Source organism: Prinia subflava, chromosome 3, assembly GCF_021018805.1.
Source record: "Prinia subflava isolate CZ2003 ecotype Zambia chromosome 3, Cam_Psub_1.2, whole genome shotgun sequence".
Lineage (NCBI taxonomy): Eukaryota > Metazoa > Chordata > Aves > Passeriformes > Cisticolidae > Prinia > Prinia subflava.
In genome coordinates, this window is record NC_086249.1 from 73,148,340 (window position 1) to 73,171,113 (window position 22,774).

Sequence of the window (22,774 nt, forward strand, 5' to 3'; positions counted from 1 at the left end):
TTTCTTTCACTAGCATTCTGGCATGTTCTTGCTAAACAGTTTAGGGTTAGGGTTAGGGCACATCAGTTTGAGAATAAAGCAACATCCTAGTAAGGATAAACTCTCAAGGCCTGCCAAGCCCAAGTTCATGACAGCTGATAGTGACTATACAGTATGCAGAAAGAGCAATTTGATTGTTGAACTGTTTGTCCAACAGACTGAAATAGAAATTTTTTTTCCCTGTCAAAACTTCTCTATAAAGACTTTCCAGCTAAGATAATTAAGCATGATGATGGTTAAATTTTAAGTGGGAAGCTATTGCTTCCTATAGGCACACCTGCATGAAGGGAGTCCAACGCCTTAGGTAAGGTTTTAAAAAGTCAGTTGGGAGAAGAGAAACTACTTAAGACAAGGGAGTTACAGATTTGAGGTCTTCATTTCAGCTCTATGTAGGAGACGAGTGCTGAATCTCCCTCTCCCAAGGATCAAACAGCTGATTTTTTAAAGATCCTTTCAGTGAGAGGATCATAGGACCTTCATGATTCATTGGCTTCTTCAGATGAGGCAGGAAGCCTAAACTCATTTCCCATTTCAGCCCAGAAGGAAACAAGCCCACAAACCAAAATTTTCAGGGCACATTTTTACTAATCAGTCAGAATAGAATGTTCTGAACACAGAAGCCACTATTCGCTGTTATAAACCTGAAGTGTTTGATTTCTAGCAAATTCTACTTTTCAGTCCAGGCTCTGGGAACCAGAAATATGGTAGTGTTGATGAGTTTAAAATGTAAAGGAAAATTTGGTTAGCACCTCAACTGCCCAGTGTGAAAAATTTCTTGTGATGTCTGTTGTTCAGCCAGCAGTTACCTCAGGGCATGAATCTAGTGAGGGATAGTCTAAAACCTGTGTGATGATGAGGTCTAAGTCCATGTGATGTTACTTGTTAGAAGTCCTTGGGGAGATTTTCATTTGTATATAGTGTTTTTCAATTCTTTTCACATTGACTTAAACTCTTTCATGCATTTTATCTCAGATAAAAGTCCAGGTGTCCTGCTGGGCTCCGGGATGTCGAAGACAACCACATCTGCTGATCTGTCAGAGAAGCACTTCCTATGAGCCCTTTCCCACGCAAAAGACCTATGCCAGTCAGCCAGCTCCAGCCTGGCTGACCTACTTGTTTTTGTCTGTGGTCATGGGGAGTCTAGCCCCATATCTTCTTCTCCAGCCAGAATCAGGCAGAAGTCACTACCTTAGGTTAAGATGTTATCATCTGCACCAATCTGTTTGACGTCTCTGCTTGAGCTTAAATACCACAAGCAGAAGAAGGAAAAGTTAGCATTTGTTTACACCTCTGCTGCCCTCATGCACAGCCCAACTTGTTAAACTGTGGGAGCTGGAGCACATGCCACACTTGAGTCTGCTGCAGCCAGCACTTATAAGTGCACTGAAATACATATTGACCAACTGAGGTCAATGCTTCTTATGTGACTGCCAGATTCAAAATCACATCAATTAAGTTGAGCACTAAAGTAGATCTGAGAAACAGCAAAAAGACAAAACTTACATTATTCTTTCTCCATCTCACTTCTCTGTGCAGGAAGTTGGCTGCAAATTTTAATGTTTCACCAAAGCAAGGAAAATTTCTGGTAAAGAACAATGGATTTTAGAAAAGGCTTCTGTACCCAGAGCACATTGCTGTCTTTGTTGGCCTTCATCTATAATCTAAAAAACTCAAAGGTTCAAGCAGTGTGCTCCAGAGTAATTAGGCTCTCACAGCAACAGGTGAAAAGATATGTATCTGACTTAGGATAAAACAAGAATCTTAGAATCATAGAATATCCTGAGTTGGAAGGGACCCACAAGGATCATCGAAATCCAGCCTCTCCACAAGCCTCAAGAGTCACACCATGTGCCTGAGAGCACTGTCCAAAGGCTTCCTGAACTCTGGCAGGCTGATGCTGTGAATGCTTCCCTGGGGAGCCTGTTCCAGTGCCCTACTGAAGAGTAGTGAAATACAGGCAAAACACAAAGAATGCATAGATAAATATAGTATAACATTTAGCTTATATAGATAATGGCCAAGAAAGAAGAAAAATATTAATACTCAGAACTGAAGTTTCACCTTGAAAGTCACTAACAGAAGCCTAATATAGGAAAAAGGGAATGTAACTTAAATTGAGTGACTAAACCTCAAGAGGGATGAGGAGTGCTAGGCATGGGTACTGCAGCGTAGGCTCTAGCCCAATGAAAGAGAGAGGGACATATATGCAAATAAAACATTACTAAGTATTACTAATTCAGAACTGCATTAATTATGGGAAATTATTATTAGCACAACTATTTTTACCAGGTACTTCTAATTTTTATCAAGAGTAATACACCTAAAACTAACATTGAGTTTTTGACTCTATATTAAGAACTCTGAATATATAATGGTTTTAATCATCAGGCTTTCTGACTTCTGCTTCTTGGAAAGCCCCAGCTTACTTATCGCTTCTGAATCTTTTCACCTCTGATACTTTCAGGTTCTTGTATTTCTTGTTTGTGTGAACAAAGCCATGCTGTACATATGGAAATTTTTTTCATTTTTACTGATTTTATGAAAGCTGCTATGTATATTACTACTCCAATCTATTTTGCTTCTATCTTCTACTGCTTAATATATGATGTTTCCTTAAAGGAGCTCATGTTAAGTGATTGATCTGCTAAGGAACAAATGAATAGCTGAGGTAATAATTTCTTTCAACATCCTAGCTAGACCTCAAAGATGACAACCTTTTCCCAGTCTCAGACATTTGCACCAGTCAGGAAGGATCTGTTTAGCATGGGGCACTACTACCAGTGAAGTTCTCTGGTTTAATAGATTAGGAAAACAAATGCAAATGCTATCATTAGGAAGAAACTTTAGCATAGAAATGGATTTTACAGGAACAACAGAGGTCTAAGGACCCTGTAGGCATTGCTGGCATTACCTAATGTAATGTCTTTGTTAGTTGTCTCCAAAACAGGGTGTCTGTACCCCAAAAAGTGTGAAAGACAAATCAGTGGGGTGCAGGAAGAATATGGTTTTGTACCATTAACAAATAAAATAAAAATATGAATTTTAAGAGTTGTGTTACTTTCATCTTTATCTCATCCTTTTAAATTCCTATTTCTTGTAGGTTTTATAATGTACTTAATATGTTATTACAGTAGTACATCTGTATAACTTATTTATAAATAAATATACATATATTGAGAGGTTGTGCTCATTTTGGTTTTTTTTTTACTTGGGTTACATGATCAAAGACGTTTGGAGACCTGTGTTTTATTGGAACTATCCTGCATTGGACATTTGTCTGATCAGCTGCAGAGCAAGAGCCTTGGTACAGATTAGGACTCCTCATGTGGCTAGCCTCATGTAGCACTACTGAGACAAGTTCCTCTGTTTTTTCCACTGTGGAAAATTAATCTTATGGGTGAGTAACAGGGAGAGATCAGGCTGCTAATATAGAGACAACATATTGTTTCCCTCATATTCATCTCCATCTTCTTCTTGGATAGTACTTAACATTTTAAGAAATTCTTTGCAGTTTTCCTTTCTTTAAATGGAATTTATGTAGACATTGTAATTTCAGTGTTGCAAACCATAAATCAATTCTGGAAAAATGCCTCTAATGGTGACTCCAGCATTTGTGATGCAAGATGAGTGAAAAAGCCATACAGTGCTCCATGAGTAACAAAACAGGTTTTTGACCTAGGACATTTCAGCAAATATTCTAAAAAAGCTTTGTCAATGATTAAAAGAAAAGAAAATAAGAAGGAGGTGTAATAGTGTAACGGATGTTTGTCCTGGCATCCTACAGCAGAAATGCATTCAGTAAGAAGAGACTGAAGAAATTAATTGTGTTAAAAATCAGGTAAGACAATAATTTATTTATTTAGAACTTATGAAGTCATTAGGAGCAAAATTAACTCTTTACATAGTTTTTTGGCTGACAGGAGTATTTGATTTGTGGTAGTATTTGTTAAATATTTGTAGTTTGAAAAGATTGAGTTTGTCTAGACTGGAGAAGAGGAATCTTTGGAGGGCTTAGGTACGAAGGAGCTCATTATCTCTGTTCAGGGTGAGTTAAACAGGAGTTCCAGGCTTCAGACTGAGTAAAGAGTCACATCTGGAAGATTTTTTTTCTTGTTTAAAGGTGGCATTTGAACAAATTGCTTGAAAAATTTATTCTCCCCATCATTCTGTCTAAGAAAATGTTAGATAAATATTTAATGTCAGAAACTGAACTGATTCTGCCATAAGGAAAGGATGTAAAGAAATAAGACCCTATCCAGCCCTATTTGTTTTGTGAAACTGTGGCTGCTATTTCTTAAATTTTTTTTGAGTTATACTACGATAAAGCTGGGTTTTGGTCTACCTTTGCTCTATCTGTCAGTGAAACAAATTCCAGAAGGGCAAACCCCTGCACCTCCCAAGAATATTTTACCCAAAGTCCCATGGATTATATGTGATGTGTTTTTATTTTTCTATATTGATTGGGTAATTATGTAAATCTGTACTGTAACAAGCCACATTTTCTTGAAAATGTCTGTGTGGAATTTAGGCTTGACCTAAATAAAGTTAAATAAAGTTTAACTGTTAACTTGACAGTTAAATAAAGTTGTGAAAGAATCCCTGTTTAAGGCAATAGCTCTTTTCTGAAAACAGGGTTTCATTGTTATATCTACTGATCTAGTTAATTTATCTAGTTAATTTATCTAGTTAATTTTATTTATTAACTATGAATTTTACTCTTGCTCAATTGTGTGATTCCACTTGTGTTTTATGATACAAAGTGCTTTACATACATAAATCCATCTCAGGAAAAGGCTGAAGTTTTCAGAACTGCATTTGTAATTTAAGCGCCAGAGTCAGATTTTGCCTTCTGAAGTCACTTGGGCTTCATAAAGAAATATTTTCCTCAGTGTCTCTTTTGAAAGACCTGCTAGTGTTAAAAATGGGCAAGGTGCCCCCAGCAGCAGAAGTGAGCAGGATGAGGACTGTGTGACAACAAACCCCAAAACTCAGAGAGCTGCTCAGTTTATTCTGCTTGTTTTTCAGGAGTTTGCTACAGGGAGAGGGGCTGTTCTTGCCCTCCAGCATGCATATAAATTCAACAAGCTGCTGAGAAGGAAAGTCAAATTGGGGTGATGAGAACAAGGGAAGATAGCTGAGATGTGGATGCTGGAGGGAGATGACCTGTACTGGTGTTGACACACCATGGTCAAATGGTTAATGTGGGGAGAAAACTGACTTTTCAATGGAAAACTTTCACTGTCCTGGAAAGACATATGTGACTTTAGACATTGTGAAGACATTATTGAATTAATATTCATTGCATGCAGAGTTTATGAATACTCAGGTTGACAATATACAGAGCTCCTCAAGGATTTCAGGTAAAGAAATCAATTGTAACTGGGCAAAAAGTTCTTTCCAAAGAGAAAGATTAGTACAGAGGTGTTTTTTTGGTAGCTGTTTATCTTGTGAAATAGTTAATGTGAAAAAGTCTGGTTTCTGTCTTCACTGTTTTCTTCACAGGACAGTTTCTTGAAAATTTAGGATAAATTCAAGGGACCCAGTGCAAAAGTCCAATGGTTTTCAGTGGGCTTTATATTACTTTTTTAGAAGGATAACATGTTATGTAAGGAAACTGATACAAGGAGTAAAGCAGAGCCTGAAGTCTTATAGATTTTGCTTTGCACTTCTGTTTGATATGATGCCGGAGCCTGTGAGTTCACATCATAGCCTATACCAATACTTGTCTGGTGAAAGAGTAAATCCTAATGAGAAATGTCCAAAATACTTCCTTTTTTGTTCAGCTGTGCTCTTTTGGCCATGTGCTTGCATCTTCATGCACACACAACGTAGCTGTATTCTGGGGTTTTTTCCCCCTCAGTTTTGTGCCCTGATTTTTATTTAGGAAATGACTGGAACCTGTAAAACCAGATATGTTCACAAATGACAGTGGCTAAAACATAAGCAAAAGAGCATCCTTTGTGCTCCCACTGTTCCATAAGGATGTCACAGCCTCTGTGAGGTGGGCTGCTCCACAGGAGCAAGCCAGGAGCCAGGGGTGGGCATGAGGTTGGCAGGGCCATGCCCTTCTGTGGCAGGTCAGTCCATCAACACCCAGCAGAGGGGCAGGGATAAGACAGGGATGGTGACCACAGCCAGCCCAGAGCCCTGCACCCATCTGGCAAGGCCCCAGTGACGGGGCAGGCGTGCTGCCCTGTGGGGGCAGTGGACGATGGCCAGCAGGTACAGGCTGGGCACAGGCTGTGGTGTAGCCCAGGGAAGGGCTGACCATCTGGGCAGGGATGCAGTTCCCAGGAAAATGGGAGCTGTAAAGCTACCCCAGTGATACTCCTGGCCCTTTCTGCCTTGATTCTTTCCCATCAGTGTGAACCCAGCCAGGCTGCAGAACCAGGGGCAGCACCCCTGGCCTGGGAGAATGAGGGCTCAGCAGCAAAGCTGGACTGAATTTTTCTTGGATCACTGAGAAAAGCTGTTGTATTACCTGGAGGGTTTTCTTGGAAGCATATTGCACTGTCAACAAAGTCTCTGGGTTCCAAGCAGGCCTTTCTGGGTCCTGGAGGCTACCAGTGTGAAAGGAAGGCTCCTTTAGGGGCCAGAGTGGCCATGGCCTGAGGAGCCTGTACTGGGGCTTCAAGGTGTTTGTCCAGCAGGCAAGGGGCAAACTCAGAAAAATCCTTGACAGTTTGAAACTTTCAGAGGCATCAAGCCTCGTGGAGGAAGGGCACCACCCAAGGTGTGTTTGCTCAGAGGAAACATAATTTCTTGGACTCTCTGGCTTGTGAGAAATTAAGGGGAAAGGGAATATCATTGTTGTGGGATTGCATTTTATGGAAATGGTTTGCTCTAGCTCACCCCTGGAAAATGTATGGTTTGTCCTAAGTCTGTATCCTCCCTGCAGTATCCTGTATCTGTAACCTCATTGGCTGGAGAATGTTACCGCGCCCCTTTGAACCTCTGTGATAAGAATGCTAAGGCAGAAGGCTCTGCCCCTCTTGCCCCTCTTCCCCTGGAGGCGTCCGGACGCTCCTCTCTCCTCTCCCCCCCTTCCCCCTCCCCCCTTTCCCTCTCCCTCAGTGAATAAACCCTCACCTCATCAGCACCCCACCGGCGTCTGAAGTCTCCTTGCCTGCTAGCACGGGAACACCACGACCCCAAAAGACCCCGGGGGTCTCCGGGGGGCACTCCCCGGGGAGCCCCCCATAAATTTAAACAACAACAGATGACGCACCAACGTCGGGCAACAGCATCAGCGACCCTGAGATAAGATGGACCATGGTAACACCGTCTCGGTGCCGTCTCCGGTGGAGCGGCCGTTCTGGGCCATCGCGGCCCAGGGCGGCCCCTCCCCCACCGCGCAGAGACCTCGTGAGCCACCACGCGGCTGTCCCACCACCGCCGACCGGCCCGGCGCGGGCCCGGGTCCCGGCCCGCCTCGGCGCTGCGCGGGCTGCGCAGCCCCGCCGGGCGGCGCGGCCCGGGCGGCGCGGCTCCGCCACGGCGAGGCTCCGGCGTGAGCCCCGGCGCGGCGGGACCGCGGCAGCGGCGCGTGGCTGCGGCGCGTGGCGGCGGAGCGGCCCCGGCCAGCCGCGGCGCGGGCGGCGAACCGGCGGTGGAGCGGCCCCGGCCCTGGCGGCGGAGCGGCCCCGGCGGCGGAGCGGCCCCAGCCCAGCGGCCGCGGCGCGGGGCAGTCCCGGCGGAGCCAACACGTGGTCCCGGCCCCGCCGCAGCGCGCGCGGGCCCCAGCACCGGGAGAAGCCACGCGGACAAGCAGCCCTGGACAGCAGCGAAAGGAACTCAGCCAGACGGCCATCAGAGAAGGAAAAAGCAGTCTTCAGTTGTGCCCAAGCCCGCACCTTCCAAAACTCGGTTTTGTAAATTGTGTAACCTCCTTCCTTACCCTTACCCCCTCCTCCCCTCGCTGCTCCTTCTCCCTAACCCCCTTTCCCTTAACAAACCCTCGAGAGTTAACCCTTTCCTGCTAAACCCGGCACGGCACAGCTAACACCACGTGCTGCGCTGTGACCGCATGGCCACCATGGCCACGTGCTCTCAGTCCCATCTTCCGCTTTTCAAGTCCCACAAGGTAAACGCTAAGAAAGCAAACCCCAAAGCTAAAGTGAATTTGTAATACCAGTTTTACAGCCTTGTATAATTGTTAATGCTACTTCGATTCCCTTTCCCTGTTTTTCTGCCCCTGTCCCTAGCTGTTCTGGCCAAACAGCAGGGTGTCCCAAACCCCTCCATTTCCTTCCCATCCCCATGAAGTAGTTTTACAATTATGCCTTTCTAGTTTTGTGTGTGTAAATATTGCAGATTCCCCTGTTTTCTGTTTTAGAAAGCAGAGGCCTTTTCAGGTCACAAGTGTAGATCCAAGGGAAGCAGTTTTTGAATTGTCTTCTTGTAAGGCGCGATTCAGTAGTGTAGACTATTGAATCTGTAACGCTTTTGGGTTTATGCTGTCCTCAGTTAGTTCTGAGGGTGATTGATAACCTAAATTGGTGTCTGAGAAAGTATTTGACGGTTTTTGTAGTTTTTTTCTTTTGTTTCTCTTTTAATGACCTAAAACTGGGGGTCTTTTGGTTGAACCAGTTGGAAAGTGAAAGGAGTAGTTTGGCTCAGATCCGTGAGTGTCGGTGACTCGCTGTTCAGGCCTTAAGGGAATTCCGTGACAGATCAATGGCAGCTTGAGTTGATTTAAATTCCTCACTGCCCCTGCCCGGCCCCAATGGGGGAACTGCAGCAGGCCACCTGGAGAATCTGAAGCCGTGTGTGGAGCCCGGGGAACTCCACGTGTTTTCCTGTCCCTAGAGTGGGAGCATAGTCAGCGCCTCAGCCTAAGCTGGGGGCTGTGGTGGTCTGAAAAGCCAGTTGGAAAAGACTAGACACTATTAGGCCAGTCACGCTGGAAAGGCTCAAACAAATTTGTTAACTTGTTTCAAATCTTGCAATATAAACTCACATAACCCGTCTACTGCAATTACAAAGTCAGAAAAAAAGTTCACAGTATAACATAATCCTTACTGCAATTGTATTTGGTTTCATGCTGCAAAACTGTAATTACTGTTTCAATTTTTAAATTATTAATTGTCATATGTCATATTTCTCTTCTCACATTTTAAAGAAAAAAAAGGGTGACTTGTGGGATTGCATTTTATGGAAATGGTTTGCTCTAGCTCACCCCTGGAAAATGTATGGTTTGTCCTAAGTCTGTATCCTCCCTGCAGTATCCTGTATCTGTAACCTCATTGGCTGGAGAATGTTACCGCGCCCCTTTGAACCTCTGTGATAAGAATGCTAAGGCAGAAGGCTCTGCCCCTCTTGCCCCTCTTCCCCTGGAGGCGTCCGGACGCTCCTCTCTCCTCTCCCCCCCTTCCCCCTCCCCCCTTTCCCTCTCCCTCAGTGAATAAACCCTCACCTCATCAGCACCCCACCGGCGTCTGAAGTCTCCTTGCCTGCTAGCACGGGAACACCACGACCCCAAAAGACCCCGGGGGTCTCCGGGGGGCACTCCCCGGGGAGCCCCCCATAAATTTAAACAACAACACATTGTGTGTGTAGTTTTGTTCTGACGCAGACCAAACCCAAATTTTAAGAACTTCCCAGAGACCTTAGAAGCCTTTCTGATCGTCTCTGGAAGAAGGCTTGCTCTGCCACTCACCATTTTCTTCTTTAGAGCAAAAAGAATTGATTTCTGCACAAGTCCTTTTCAGGAAGCACGTTGTTGTGGTTGTAACTGAACTTCACAGCACAGAATATATATATATTAAAAAAAAAAAAAGGATTTTCACAGTAGAGAAAAGAGAGGACTCTAAAGCTGTAATGAGGCAGAAAAAATGGAGCAGGTAAAAGCCCTGAAGGCTGACATCACACTTATATACATTTACTTCATACAGCCACAAAAGATGACTTTTTTTATTGAGGTATGGACTTACTGGTATCAGGAAGGGATAAAAGCAGACAGTGTTAAAGTCTCTCTCTTCAGACAGAGGTTAGACCATAACAGAAATGTAAGTTGATAATAGTGTGGCTTATTTATATTTCAATACAAAGTTTCAATGTGCTACCTGATACTTTAGTCATGAGTGTGCACAGGAGCTTGATATCACTTGTTTTATATATTAAAGTCTCTTTCCAGATATTATAGTCTCTTTCTCTTTCTTTAGATATTAAAATCACTTTTCCAGGTCTCTTTCCTTTTTTATTTTTTTATATATTTATCCCTACCTCATCATACATGGGTAAGTGTAGGGATGTTATTTGGATGAAATCTTTTGTGAAGAAGCAGTTGCATTGCCAAAACCACATCAATATAGAAGTCTTAATGGATTCCAGGAACTGGTCTGTATGGTCTGTCCGACCCTTCCTAAGTGGCTTTTACTTCAGGCAGTGTGCCATAGGGATGAGGTACTAGCCTCAGCTGGATACAACAAAGTAAAAATTAATATCATCTTGTTCCTGGTGATATCCTACAGGGAGGAAACAGAACTTTGTTGACAGTGAAAGTGCAGTTTCATTTACAGATTGAGATTGTGGCCACACCATTACATGAAAGCCAATAGATTGACCTTTTATGCCCTCATGTTCATACGTACAATGGGAACCACCTTTTCTATATACCCAGTAGGAAATAAGTCCTGCCTTAAATACATTGCTTGAGTGCTGAGCTTGTTAAATTGTGATGTGCCCTTGATTTGAAGACCTTGAAATTGGTTCTGTGCCTGTGAAACTGCTCAGAGATAAAGATGGCTTGATGTTTTTAACAGTTGGGTGTTCAACTGCCTTGGTGGAAAATCAAAGTCCTGGCTGCAATTTAGAGACAAGTCATGAGCTAGCCATAGAGGTCAAAGACCCCATTGCTAAGACACAAGGATGGGAAAAGGGAATCAATGAATAATTCACAATCCAGGACTTCTGTGTTTCCTGCTTTCTTGTATAGGTGATGCAAAGTCCATTTTTCAAAATCTCTTTGTGAAACACCTGAAAAAATGCTCATAGTCCTTACCAATGCAGAACACATAGCAAAAGGAAATACAAATGCTATTTTTTGCCTTGTGTTATATTTATGAGTTTAAAGTTCAGCATAAAATCTGCATGAAGTCATGGCACTGATATGAAAAAACATAAAGTACCTGTCCTGAGTCAGAGTAAAAAAGTCCCTTTCTTCAGAGGTGTTTTATTACTGTTACTAGAACAGTAATGTGGGAATGAGTTTTCAGTAACAACACTCCACTTGGGGCTCAGAAACCTGACAATTCAGTCATACAGCAAAACCATGGCATTAAATATATTCTTCCTGCCCTGCTTTAGCAGCAGTTCCCAGGAAGTGAACAACAGGGGTTTTCAGCAGGTGCCACTGTCCCAGCCTTGGGAGTCCCAAACTGAGTCAGCAGCACCTCTTGCTATGACCCTGCTGGATCCGAGGCAGCTCTCCAACCTGCCGAGATGAGGGCGTTGCCTCTCTGTCCTTCAGTCTCAAGCACCTTCATCCAAGGATCTCCTCTGATGTGAAGCCAAGCCAGCTAGATGCACTGAGTCCTGGACCTGGCAGTGTCTCAGAAGCTCTGAGGTAGGTGCAAGGTTTTGCTTTCAGTATCTGAAAACTCTTTCTAGTCCTCAGCTGAGTATTTAGGGTCCTACTTCAAAATGGCTATGTGCATGTTATATTAATGCTTTGTATGAGTGCTGATTCCTTGCTGCATTTGTGAATTGGAGTGACTCCCTTTGAAGTTGTTCTTTGGACAGTATTGAACTTTGAGAACTTTATTGTGGGCCATTGTTTCTTGGGCTTTAACATTTTTCATATATTTTTAAAAAGCTTTTTTAATTATACTTCAGGGCTGTTGGTGAGACTGTCAGGACTCGTCAGTTTGTTCCTCACTTCCTCTCATTTGCATCAAATCCCCAAATAACCCAAAGAACTCCCCTAAAGTGAGGTGCACTGAGAATCCCTTCTCACCTTCTGCCTGTACTTCACTATGCATCTCCTGCCTTCAAAATTACCAGATTTTCCCGCAGCTTGTGGCTCCTCAGCCCTGAGGATCAGCTGTATCCAGAAAGGGATGACAGAACCTGGGAGGTATGAATCAAATGGAAAGGAAGTCAAATGCTTGGTAAAGATGAGTAAAAAGTCCCATTGAGGAGTTCAGGAAGGAGATGGGAGGCCAAGGATTGATGATAACCTTTTTAGTTTCTGAAAAAATATTGTTAAGATGAGGGGAGAGGGAAGAAGGAGGAAGAGGGGATGGGCATGCTAGTAAAAATATTTGTGAGTACAAGTGGAAGAAAGAGAGAGTATGACTGGATGTCAGAACTCACCTCGTACTCTGGGACTGCAGATATATGTATTTCCATCCCAAGCTGTATTCTATCAGTCTTTATATTGGCTGACCAAAACCCAAAACTTTTCCATTATATCCTGCTCATGGCCGATAAGCCCAAGCTTTTCAACTCTGAATCATCAACTGAAACTTTTATCTCAGGACTAAATACATGCTCATGTATTCAGGGAAAAGGGCAAAGAAAGTACATGGAGATTGGGTCAAAAAGCTATTAATTATATCAATAGTTTCTTGCTCTTTCCTTCATTGTTACTTTGCATTGTTTCTTGAACAATAGAATAGAACTCCAAAAAGCAGAGTCGAAGCAGATTTGCAAGAATTATTTCTTAGCATTGATGAGAAAATCAAACAAAACAAAACAAAAAAAACCCCAACAATGACAACAACAACAAAAAAAAAAAAATCCAAAAAACCCCAAAACAAAACAAACAAAAAACCTCCAGACCAAATCAAAAACAACAACCAAAACAAAACAGAACAGAACAAAGCAGACAAAAAAAACCCTTCAAATTTCTAGAGTCTGGAGGAGCCGAGGTCCTGCTGGACGTACCACGGTAAATCAGGAATACCAACTCCTGTGCTGTCATGCCACCACCTGGTGGGACCTGCTCGTCCCTGCAGCTTCCAAATCTCTCGTGTGATGCCAATTCCCCGGTGAGTTTTTTGCATTTTGCCCACAGCTGGTCTTTCAATGGAGCCCAGACACAGCCCATGATGGAGTGCAGGCGCAGCCAAGTCTTCAAAACTTTGTCCCATCATCTTGCTCTTCCCCAGGTTTCAGAAGGATGGGGCACGGGTGAGGTCAAGGGTTCTCCAGGCTCGTCCCCTTGCAAACTGAGTCTGATTATCAGTAGGTACCGAGCCAAAACTGTGCCTAGGCTTGTGGGCAGACAAAAAAGAAATGGAATTGCGGGGTTGGAGTGCATTAATGAAGCTCCTGCTCTAATGAGCAATATCAACAAAACCTGGGTTTTTAGCATGTATGACTGACATTAGTAGTCCTTTGCATCCACAGAGGCAGGTAGAGCTGAGGTAGCCTAGAAATAGGCATCCTCTGTCCGAGGTCAAAGGAAGAGGAGGGATATGGTTATGTACTTCAAAAACAAGGTTTCTTACGGTGTTTGTGCAGGGGGAGAGTGGTTTTCATGCTTTTATATCCTAGTTTCCCCAATTTGACATTCCAAGCTACTTTTAAAAGTAACATTTTACATTTAATGAGTGCTTACTTTCCTTTTTGTTTTTCCTGTTGTTCTGGAAACATTTAGTTTGAAGCCTATATCTCTGTGCTGCAGCTGCCAGAATATCTTTCAGAGAAGGATTCTCCTACATCTTGCCACATAAGCATGACGTGTCAGTGCAGCTGTCTGGGATTCTTCCACTAGGTCATATTCCAAACTGTTGATGATGCTGGATTTTTTTCATTTCACTGGAGGGAAGTCTTTTGTGGATAAATGAAACTGGTTTAGGTTAAACTCTGTATCACCTCAGATCCTATTTTTAATTGCATTTGTTTGGTTCTTTTTAGTTATAACTTGAACATTCTTCTTCGCCTATTTTTTGCTCTTAAGAGAAAGGTTTCCATCCCCGTAGTTGCAGGAAGAGGTTTCAAGATATGGATCTCTGTGAATGACAACCCATAAAGTAATTATTTAAGAAATAAATGACAAATAACTAAATAATTTAAAACCATCTCTTAGTACTTATCACATCTAAGATTTCTAGATGCATGAGACTGGTAGTAGGAGTTCCAGGTAAAAGTGTGAAGGAATAAAAAAGTATTACTTTCTGGTCCCATTCTTTAATTCTGCCACATTTAATTTGAAAGATCTCTACAAATAGCTAGCAATATTATAGACTTAATCTGCTAGAACATCAGTTGCACCAACTGGTACTAACTCAGACTTGTTTCAATTTTTCTAAGGTGTACACCCACAGAAATGTCTAGTTATATCACTTTATGAGAAATGGGGATGGGAGAGAGAAAATCACTTTTATACTCATCTGTTATCAGATTTCATCTAAGCTTCAGTCTAAAGTAGTTTAGTTTCATAGACTGAGTATACCAAGGCTTGTTTTTGGAACCTTCCTCTTGAACGTATTCTCAGCAATGGCTGTAATGAGTTCAACTCATTAAGAAACCTATGAGCTAAGACTTGCCTTTCTGGATTAAGTCACAGAGGATGGGATTCATGTGAATTAAACAGTCTAGAATGCAAGAGTCTTGGTTAATCTTGACACTTCTATCTAGAAAAGAGGTTTAATTTCTTACCAGGGAGGGAGCGAGGGAGAGGGAGGGAGGAGGGAGGCAGGTCTCTGCTGGTGATCAAAGTTTTCTAGTTTCTGTTGTGTCTGACAGTCAAAGCAGACAGGCCCAGACAAGTCCTTGAAGATATCCCAGGCTCTCCAAGTCACAGTCTCAGCTTCCCTGAGAGAGGCAGACTTCAGTTCGGCATTGGGTTAATGGGGCACCATTTTGAAAATATAATCTTTAGGACAGAGCCCCGCATTGCATCTAGTCCAGAGCCTGCTGAAGGGGTAAAAGCTGGCGAGAGTGTGGATAAAAAGCAAAGACTTGAAAGTCAGCTCATTTGTTTTTCCTGAAGCTGACCAACAACAGAGGAACATTGCAGACTTGGAGTAGCATCTGGCTTGGGCATCCCTCCTGCTGTGTCTCTTCCTTTCCCTGGGATAGCAAAAGTTTGCTCCTGCCTTGTTGTGGCAGGAATAGGAGGTTGTTTGTGGTGCCAGCTGTTGCTGTAGGGAAAGGACAGCACAGCTCATCACAAAAGTGGGGGTCAGGAATTTCTGCACAGAAGGAGGATCGTGCAGCATGTGGGAGCAAAGTTTCAGGATTTGATGCTCATGAAGGTCCGTGCTCTTGTACAGGGTGTCACTCGAGGCGTCTACATGTGTGATTAGCCCACCGAATAATTAAATTTAAATGTACTCAGCCTAACTCAATGAGCTGCAATTAGTGATGCACTAGCCTTACTTTTTATCCTGTTTGCTTCTATTCCTTCTCCTTTATAAATGTTGGTATTCCCCAATGCTTCCTCAGTAGGAAATGCAAACTAAATGTGTTATAAAATTGCTGATTTCAAAAACACATTTCATTTTCCTCCATTGTTACAAAAAACAATAGATGGATCTGAAACCTGCAGGAAGTATGCCTCATCATCCATGGCTATGGGCTCATTAAAGGCTCAGCCTCTCACATTTGAGGTATGTTTCTAAGAACAGAGGTTACAAACAGATCACCACATATGTTAAAAAAAGCTCAGGCAACCACTACGTGTGAAAGTTGAGAAGGAAGGTCAATACTGTCCCCACACCTGAGGTGAAGCAGGAGAAATCTGCAGGATAGAAAATCCAGGTCAAATTAGTTCATGTTTTGGGAACTGGGGAAACACAAAATATTTTGCTCTTGTGGAAGCTTACATGTGCTTAGAGATTTGAAAATCTAGCTGCCACTGCAAGTTCAAAAATCAAAATCCTTAAATTCCCATCAAAGCTTTAAATTAAGGTTAAAGATACTTCAGTATTAGATGTGGAAAAAGAAATCAAACGTGAGAAAAGTTTGGCTTAGATCTTAGCCCTTTCACAAAGCCATAGAGCCCAACTACATAAGAAACAAAGAATTTCTTGAATATTTTCTTTTTTGCTTTTCTCATTTCGTTTCTAGCTGCTTCTTAGGAGTTTGTGCAGTGCTGAATTAGTCAATGAGACCCAAAGAAAATGATGCTGCAGATGCTTTTAGACTGAATATTTGCTCCCAGTATGCCAAATAGGCTTGTTTTTCTGCCACTGGATGCAGCATCCCCAAAGGTGTCCCGATCATGCAGGAGAAGAGGCTCACAGTGAGCCAGCAGGCTGGCCACCTTAACTGGCATAGCTATTGCTGCTTCCCATGTCTCCATTAGAGCTACAAAAATATATGAAACAAGCCAAGTGACCTCAGCCACTCCTCACACAGCCTCCCCTCAAACCCCTTCACCGTTTTCATTGCCCTCCCTTGGACACTTTATTATGGCTTTATATCTTTCTTATATTGTGGTGCCCAGTGGTTAGCTAAGGACACCTGCATTTGTGGCTTCAGGAGCTCAGCATCATGGCAGAAGCCAACAGGAAGCACCATTACCTGTCTTCTCTCATGCTGGCTCTCAAGAATCCCTCTACACCTCACTAAACTTGCTTCAGCAGGAGCTGTGGCAAGTGAAAATTAGAATTTCTGAGGCGGCAAATGGTTCCTCTTCAGAGGATGGATGAAAACAGTGAAAACCCACATAACACACAGGGAGGAAACCCAGGGAGGGATGGAAGGACTTTCTCCACATTAACATGGGAGTGATGCTTTTCAATCTCCAAATTCCTCTCACTTCTGTCCTCCAGTTTCTATTGTGGCAAACTGTGGGGTGAGAAACAGCAAGCAGTGACACCTGTACACCTTCACAGGGGTGATGGGAACCACAGGAAAATGAGCAGCTGGGTGGTGTAAAAGCAGCTTGCCTTTAGGCTGATTGACATTCTCTGTTCTTGAGAATGACACCTCAAGCATAGAGCAAGACACGTGCCACAAAGCTATTCCCAGCACAGTGTTAACATGTGCTTCCCAGAGAAAGAAAGAATACCTTGACTGGGGGTAAAAAAGCATATATTAAAAGAAATATTCAATTGGTGGAACAGATATTCAGAGTACCTAAGAGAATACACTCTTGTGAAACCTTTTGTACCAATACCTAAATTGCTATTACAACTAGGAGACATTAAATACTGCAGAAAATAACTATTAAAAATATTTGTGGATGAAAATGTATATTCTTTTCTGAGATGAAAATGAAGAAGTGAAAAGGTTTCTGATCTGTAAGGGCAGTTGTTCTTTAAAAATACATAATACGTAAATATTAAAAATAAATAAAATCATAGGTTTATTCTTTGCTCATTTGGCTTTCTTCCATAAAAAAGAAAGGGCCTTCTTATTTTGTCTTGTAAAGCAATTTGAGTAGAGATCACCAAATCCATCCTATGACTGTGGCAGCATTAGGTACCAAAACAGAGGAGATGCCCAAGACCAAAAACTGCACACTGCCCTGTCAGTCCTCTGCTTGCTCATTCCCCTGCAAGCCCAGGCTTCTGGCAGGAATCTTGTAGCTGCCTGATGCCTTGGGCTCCCTTTGTGAAACTCCTCCATAAACTGACCAGCAGCCTTTCACAGCACAAGTGCCTGCACTGCCTGCTGTCCCCAGCAAAGAGCCAGCTCCTCAGCCCCGCTCTCTGTCACGCTGCCGCTGTTGCTTTCTGCAGAAGGAGGCGATGCTCCAGCTCAGGCTGCACACAGAAGCCTCAGGCACTGCCCAGGAACTGGTCACTTGACATTGCAACCATTTAAGGTGTTCAAATCTGCTCCTCTGGTGTGCACCTTCTCCAGGTCTTTAATTTAGGAAGACACATAACACTTTTTAGTGCAAGAATGACAGACAACAGCTAACTGGTATGTTTGTGTCTCTGGCCTCCATTTTCCTTAAGAAACACTGCTTACATTAGAGATGCTGCTTTGGCATTGTGATGCTAACTCAATGATTCAAAAAATTCTTGCTGAAAACTTCACTTCCTATTGCACACAGTTCAGGGAAACCAAAAAGCACACTGGTGCTTTCAAGTTTGTGTTGTGAAGGATTTTTATGATGTGCTATATGCCTGAGACAGCAATAACAATAATCCATTTAGCCTATATTCTCAAACTGAAGAGTTTGTTTGGGGTTGTATAAGCTTTTGTCAGCATTAAACAGTCTCCACTTTGATCCTGATATTGTTATTGTGCTGCAACGAGTTTCAATGAAAGGCACAAATTAAGATCTGCAGGTACATTCCTGAGACATGCATTGGAAAGGAAGATATGCTGAGAACTCCCTGAGAAAACAATTGCAGAACTGAAAATTCAATTAATCGGGAATAGATACATATTTCATGATTTTTGGGGACCTGAAAAGACTGCTATTTTAGAGCTCAGTTTGCAAAAAAGACGGCAAGCTGTTCTCTGCCAGAACAATTGCAACTTTGGAAGACGATTACCATCACAAAATAGCTCAGTATGATCTTTCTTGGCATCAGCATACTCCAGCATATGAATGTCTCTGAATTAGAAATGCAAGGTGTACATTAGTGCAGGGGCCCTGCACTCTGTTGGACTAAATTTCTTGGGCTTAAAAAAAAATTCTTCCAAAGCTTCTTTCCCTTTTGCATTTCTAAGGGAAATGACTCAAGACAACACAATAAACAATCAGTCATGAAGCAAAGAAATATCTGGAAAGAGAGCAAAATACATTGTTGCCTGGGTCAAGGGTAAGTGCAGATGAGTTGACAGAGCCTGCAGTTAAAAACTGAATAGCAGAAGGATCTGCAGTTTATCTTCAATCTGTCTACGTAAATTTAGTTTCCTCTTTGCAATCGGTGTTTGCGCTGTTGATTGCTGAGTGTTAACACACTGCCTGTACATTTCCTAATGATGTTTATGCTTTATCAGCCATTTCCAGGCACGGCCCGTCATGTTATGTACCCCCAAATATCTAAAGTCTATGGCAAAGCACGGCACAGCAGAAACTCAGCCTGGTGCTCTGCATCCCTCCTCCCTCCAGGCGCTGGCCTTGCAGCCTCCCCTGGTGCCCAAGGTCTGCTGGCAGGTCCGGTGTGCTGCCCGGAGCCTCTGGCACAAAAGCAGCTCCCTGGGGCTGGAGCTGTGCCCTGTGCGAGCCCGGGCTGAGCCGCAGCCGGAGCCCTGCGGCTGTCCAGGCCCGCAGCTTTACAGGTGAGGCTGCCCCTCTGGAAAGCTGCAAGGACACCTGCCACAGCCAGCGCCCCAGACAGCTCCTCCCCAGCTACCCGGGCAATCCCATAACACCTTCCCGGCCCTTGCTGCGTACTTCCTCGCTTCTTTCCCCTCCCCACTGCCCTTCCAACACAAGAGTCATAAGCCAGCAGGCCTTTTCCTGAGTCTCCTCCAAGTGTGTGCTCTGCCCTGAATGGGAGCATTTGGAATGCACAGCTTTGCAAGCAGAGGCAGTGAGGGAGTCAGGAGCAACGCTATAGTCCCATGAGGATGTCAGGAATACTGGAATCATTCCAGGAGCTGCCATGGTTTTATGTGCACCTTAGCAGAGCTGGGAACATAATTTGACCCTTGCTTTTTTTTTGTGTGTGATGGTCTCAGGAATAATTACAAGACTGAAAGTACAAGACATGCATTTATCATAGGAGCAGAATCTAGGTTTCTCATTTAAACTGCAATACAGAGCCCTTTGTATATTTCCCAGAGGAAATATACACAACCTCATCTCCCCCTCTCACACACCCCATTCCCTTTTTGCAAGAAATACCATGAAATTTTTTGTATCTTGCTGAAAAGATTTCTTAGCAAATGTGTGTCTGGAAAAATCAAGAGCTTTTTTGAGTGTAATAGCCATACAATTAATAATTAAAAAGCAGTAAGATCATCTGGTGGGGTTTTTTATTTTATTTTCCTCTTTTTCTTAAAAAGAAGGGGTAAAAACAGACTTCTCTTTAGACAGACATGACACCTTTAAGCAATGGTTCATGATAATTTAAGAAATTGGGTGGAGTACTTCCTTCCTTCAATGTGTAATGGGTGAGAAGTTAGAGACAAATAGGATGTCTTACACAACTTCTGAAAAACAACCTTTTAACAGTTAAAATAAAAAAAAAAGAAGGCTTTCCCACCTCATTGATGGGCCTAATCCTGAGTCTTCCTAAAGACACAGATGTCAACCCCCTGTCTTTGTAGGTGGAATTGCTGGTGCTGGCCAGCTGGTAACTCTTTCACCTGTTATTTTCTCTCCTTGCTCAGTAGGAAGGCTTGCTTCTTGCACACCTTGTCACCTTGGGGGTAAAAGTAGCTTTATCTTCAAGGTATTTTTGGTGGCAATGAAGACTTGACAGTGTCTGCTTACCCAAACATGGGTGAGTACATTTTCCCAGCAGCTGTGCCATGCAAGATGGGGACAAAGGGGAAAAAACACAACTGAAACGTGCAGGGATCTCACCATCCTGTATGCAACAGCCACTGCCTCCTTTTTCAGCATCCTCTGCTTGAGAGCAGATGGCTGCTCTGAAACATCTACTGTCCATATTTCCGTTTGTCACATGTACATCTGGGCAACAAATCAAAAAGCACTCCACTTTTCAAAAAGCTTCAGAAAAAAAAAAACAAAAAAAGACAAACACCTGAAACACTTTAGTTGATAAAACAAACAAACAAACAAAAACACAAACCAAACCAAACACAAAGCATTATATATGGGTTTTTTTAACCCCATAATATATTTTACCTCCCTAGGTATTGACTTTTGCAGGAGCTGGTCATTTTCCTGCTGGTTTTGTCCAAGAGTTAGACAGAGTGGTTACAAGGATCTAGAAAGATGGTCAGCCTGAGGAAAGGCTTTCCCACTTGCATGTCCTTCCTTTGGGGTTGGACTAGGTGATCTATAAAGGCCTCTTCCAACCCAAACCTTGTATTATATCCATGACCTAGGTTAATCAGGGAACAAGCAGACAGGAAGCATTGGTTTCCTGCCCACCAGCCACTAAAGTGTCTGGGCTGGCTACTTGAGGTCTGGCAGAAAACAAGTCTGGTGGATAAGTCTCAGGGTTGCTGCTCCCTGAGATTCTCCTCGGGGTTGCTGTTCCCCAAGGTATAAGGTTTTCTCCCAAGGTTGCTGTTGCCTGGGAGTCTCCTCGGGGTTGCTGGTAATAAGGGTTTTCATCTTCTCTTTGCCCAAGTGTTTCACACCGGAGCCAGAGACGACAAGCTGAGTCCGCCAGTGCATGTTTCCAAGGTTGTTTATTCTTCATTATCTCTCAGTTCTTTCTCAGCTCTGCAAGGCGTCCCCAGCAGAGCAGGACACGCGGCTGGACTGGGGTGGATCAGAGAGCCCCGCACCTTATGTACGGTACCCTTGACCCAACCACTGTCCGAGACGTATTTTTTATTTACAAAATTTTACCAATGCCTACTACCTATGCTAACATGTCGTTTCTACTCTAAACCAATCCTTGAGATCCAACTCAGCAGAAGACGGGGGATGAGAGCAAGAACAAGGAGCACAGGGGCCACTCCCCAATTCCTCCATCTTGTCTCTTCAACCCCATATACTGAGAATCCTAGATTCTACATTTACATTCTATGATAAACTAAATGCTACTTATTTTGAATTCTCTCAGCTTGTGATTCTTCATACAATGTGGGCATTCACTCCCATGGACAGGGATCAGAGGCAATGTCCTTCTGGGCTCTGTGTGAGGCTGGTTGACCCCCTTGTACAGATCTCAGACCCCCCTGTCCGGTCTCCAAACCCTCCAGGGTGTCCAGAGGGATGTTCTAGACTCCGACAGGTAAGGGACCAAACAGCCTTGATAACTGAGGACTAGTACATCCCATTGTAAGAGATCACTTAAGATCAAGTGTGGCCACTTGAGGAACCTGGTTGTGCATAAGACTATGGGACCTGATGAGATACATCTCAGAGTCCTGAGGGAATTGGCCACTGTAATTGCCAATCCGCTCTCTATAAAATTCCAAAAGTCATGACAATCAGGTGAATTTCCTGGTAACTGGAAAAAGGGAAATCATTATACCCATCTTTAAAAAAATAGAAAGGACTGTGGGAACTGCAGCCCTGTCAGCCTTACCTCTGTACCTGGGAAGATGATGAAACAGATCCTCCCAGAAGCTATGCTAAGACACTTGGAGGATGGGGAAGGGACTCAGTCTGCACAGCGTCACCAAAGGCAGGATCTGCCTGAATAAGCAGGTGGCCTGTGTCACTGGAGTGACTACAGCAGTGGGCAAGAAAAGACATATTTTCTGTCTGGATGTCTGTAAGCCTTTGACATGGTCCCTTCCTACCTCCTTTCTCTCTAAGCTGGAGAGAGATGGACTCAAAGGGCGGATTGTTCAGTGGACTAGGCATTGGTTGGATGAACTCATCCTGTCCCTAGTAACACAGCTTTCACCAAAGCTTTGCCCATACTGATTTCAGTTGGTCAGTCCCTAGGTGTTTCAAGGCCTGATCCCAGAAACTGAGACCCAAGAATACTTCTGTTTTGGTTGATGTGATTTTACCAGCATCTCCTACGAACTATGGGGCAGAGACCAAAGGCAGAGTTCAGTTCTGGGATAGCACTCAATTCCTTCTACCATAAGAGTGTAGAGGGACCCCTGCTTTCTGCAGGACCACAGAGATTTGTCTCTTGAGCTGACCCACACTTTGGGAGGGCTTCTGAGCAACGGGGGATGTGGCCATGTCTGCCTATCCTTAGGGGCTCAGCTCAAACAGATGCCTGGAAAATGACAACTACTGATCACATTTTCTCCCAACCCAAGTTAT

At 43.4% G+C, this 22,774-nt stretch overlaps 1 long non-coding RNA gene across 2 annotated transcripts in view; it reads right to left on the reverse strand.

The window, feature by feature from the left end:
* Nucleotides 1-11,489: 11,489 nt before the first annotated feature.
* LOC134548083 (uncharacterized) overlaps nt 11,490-22,774 on the reverse strand; it is a 45,325-nt gene continuing 34,040 nt past the window's right edge. Inside the window, exons 4-5 of one of the 2 annotated variants that reach the window (XR_010079697.1) lie at nt 14,647-14,802; nt 11,490-13,997 (exon numbers count right to left, since the gene is read on the reverse strand). This is a non-coding gene — a long non-coding RNA (uncharacterized LOC134548083). The remainder of the gene's footprint in view (nt 13,998-14,646; nt 14,803-22,774) is intronic. The other variant, XR_010079698.1, reaches the window with a different exon arrangement.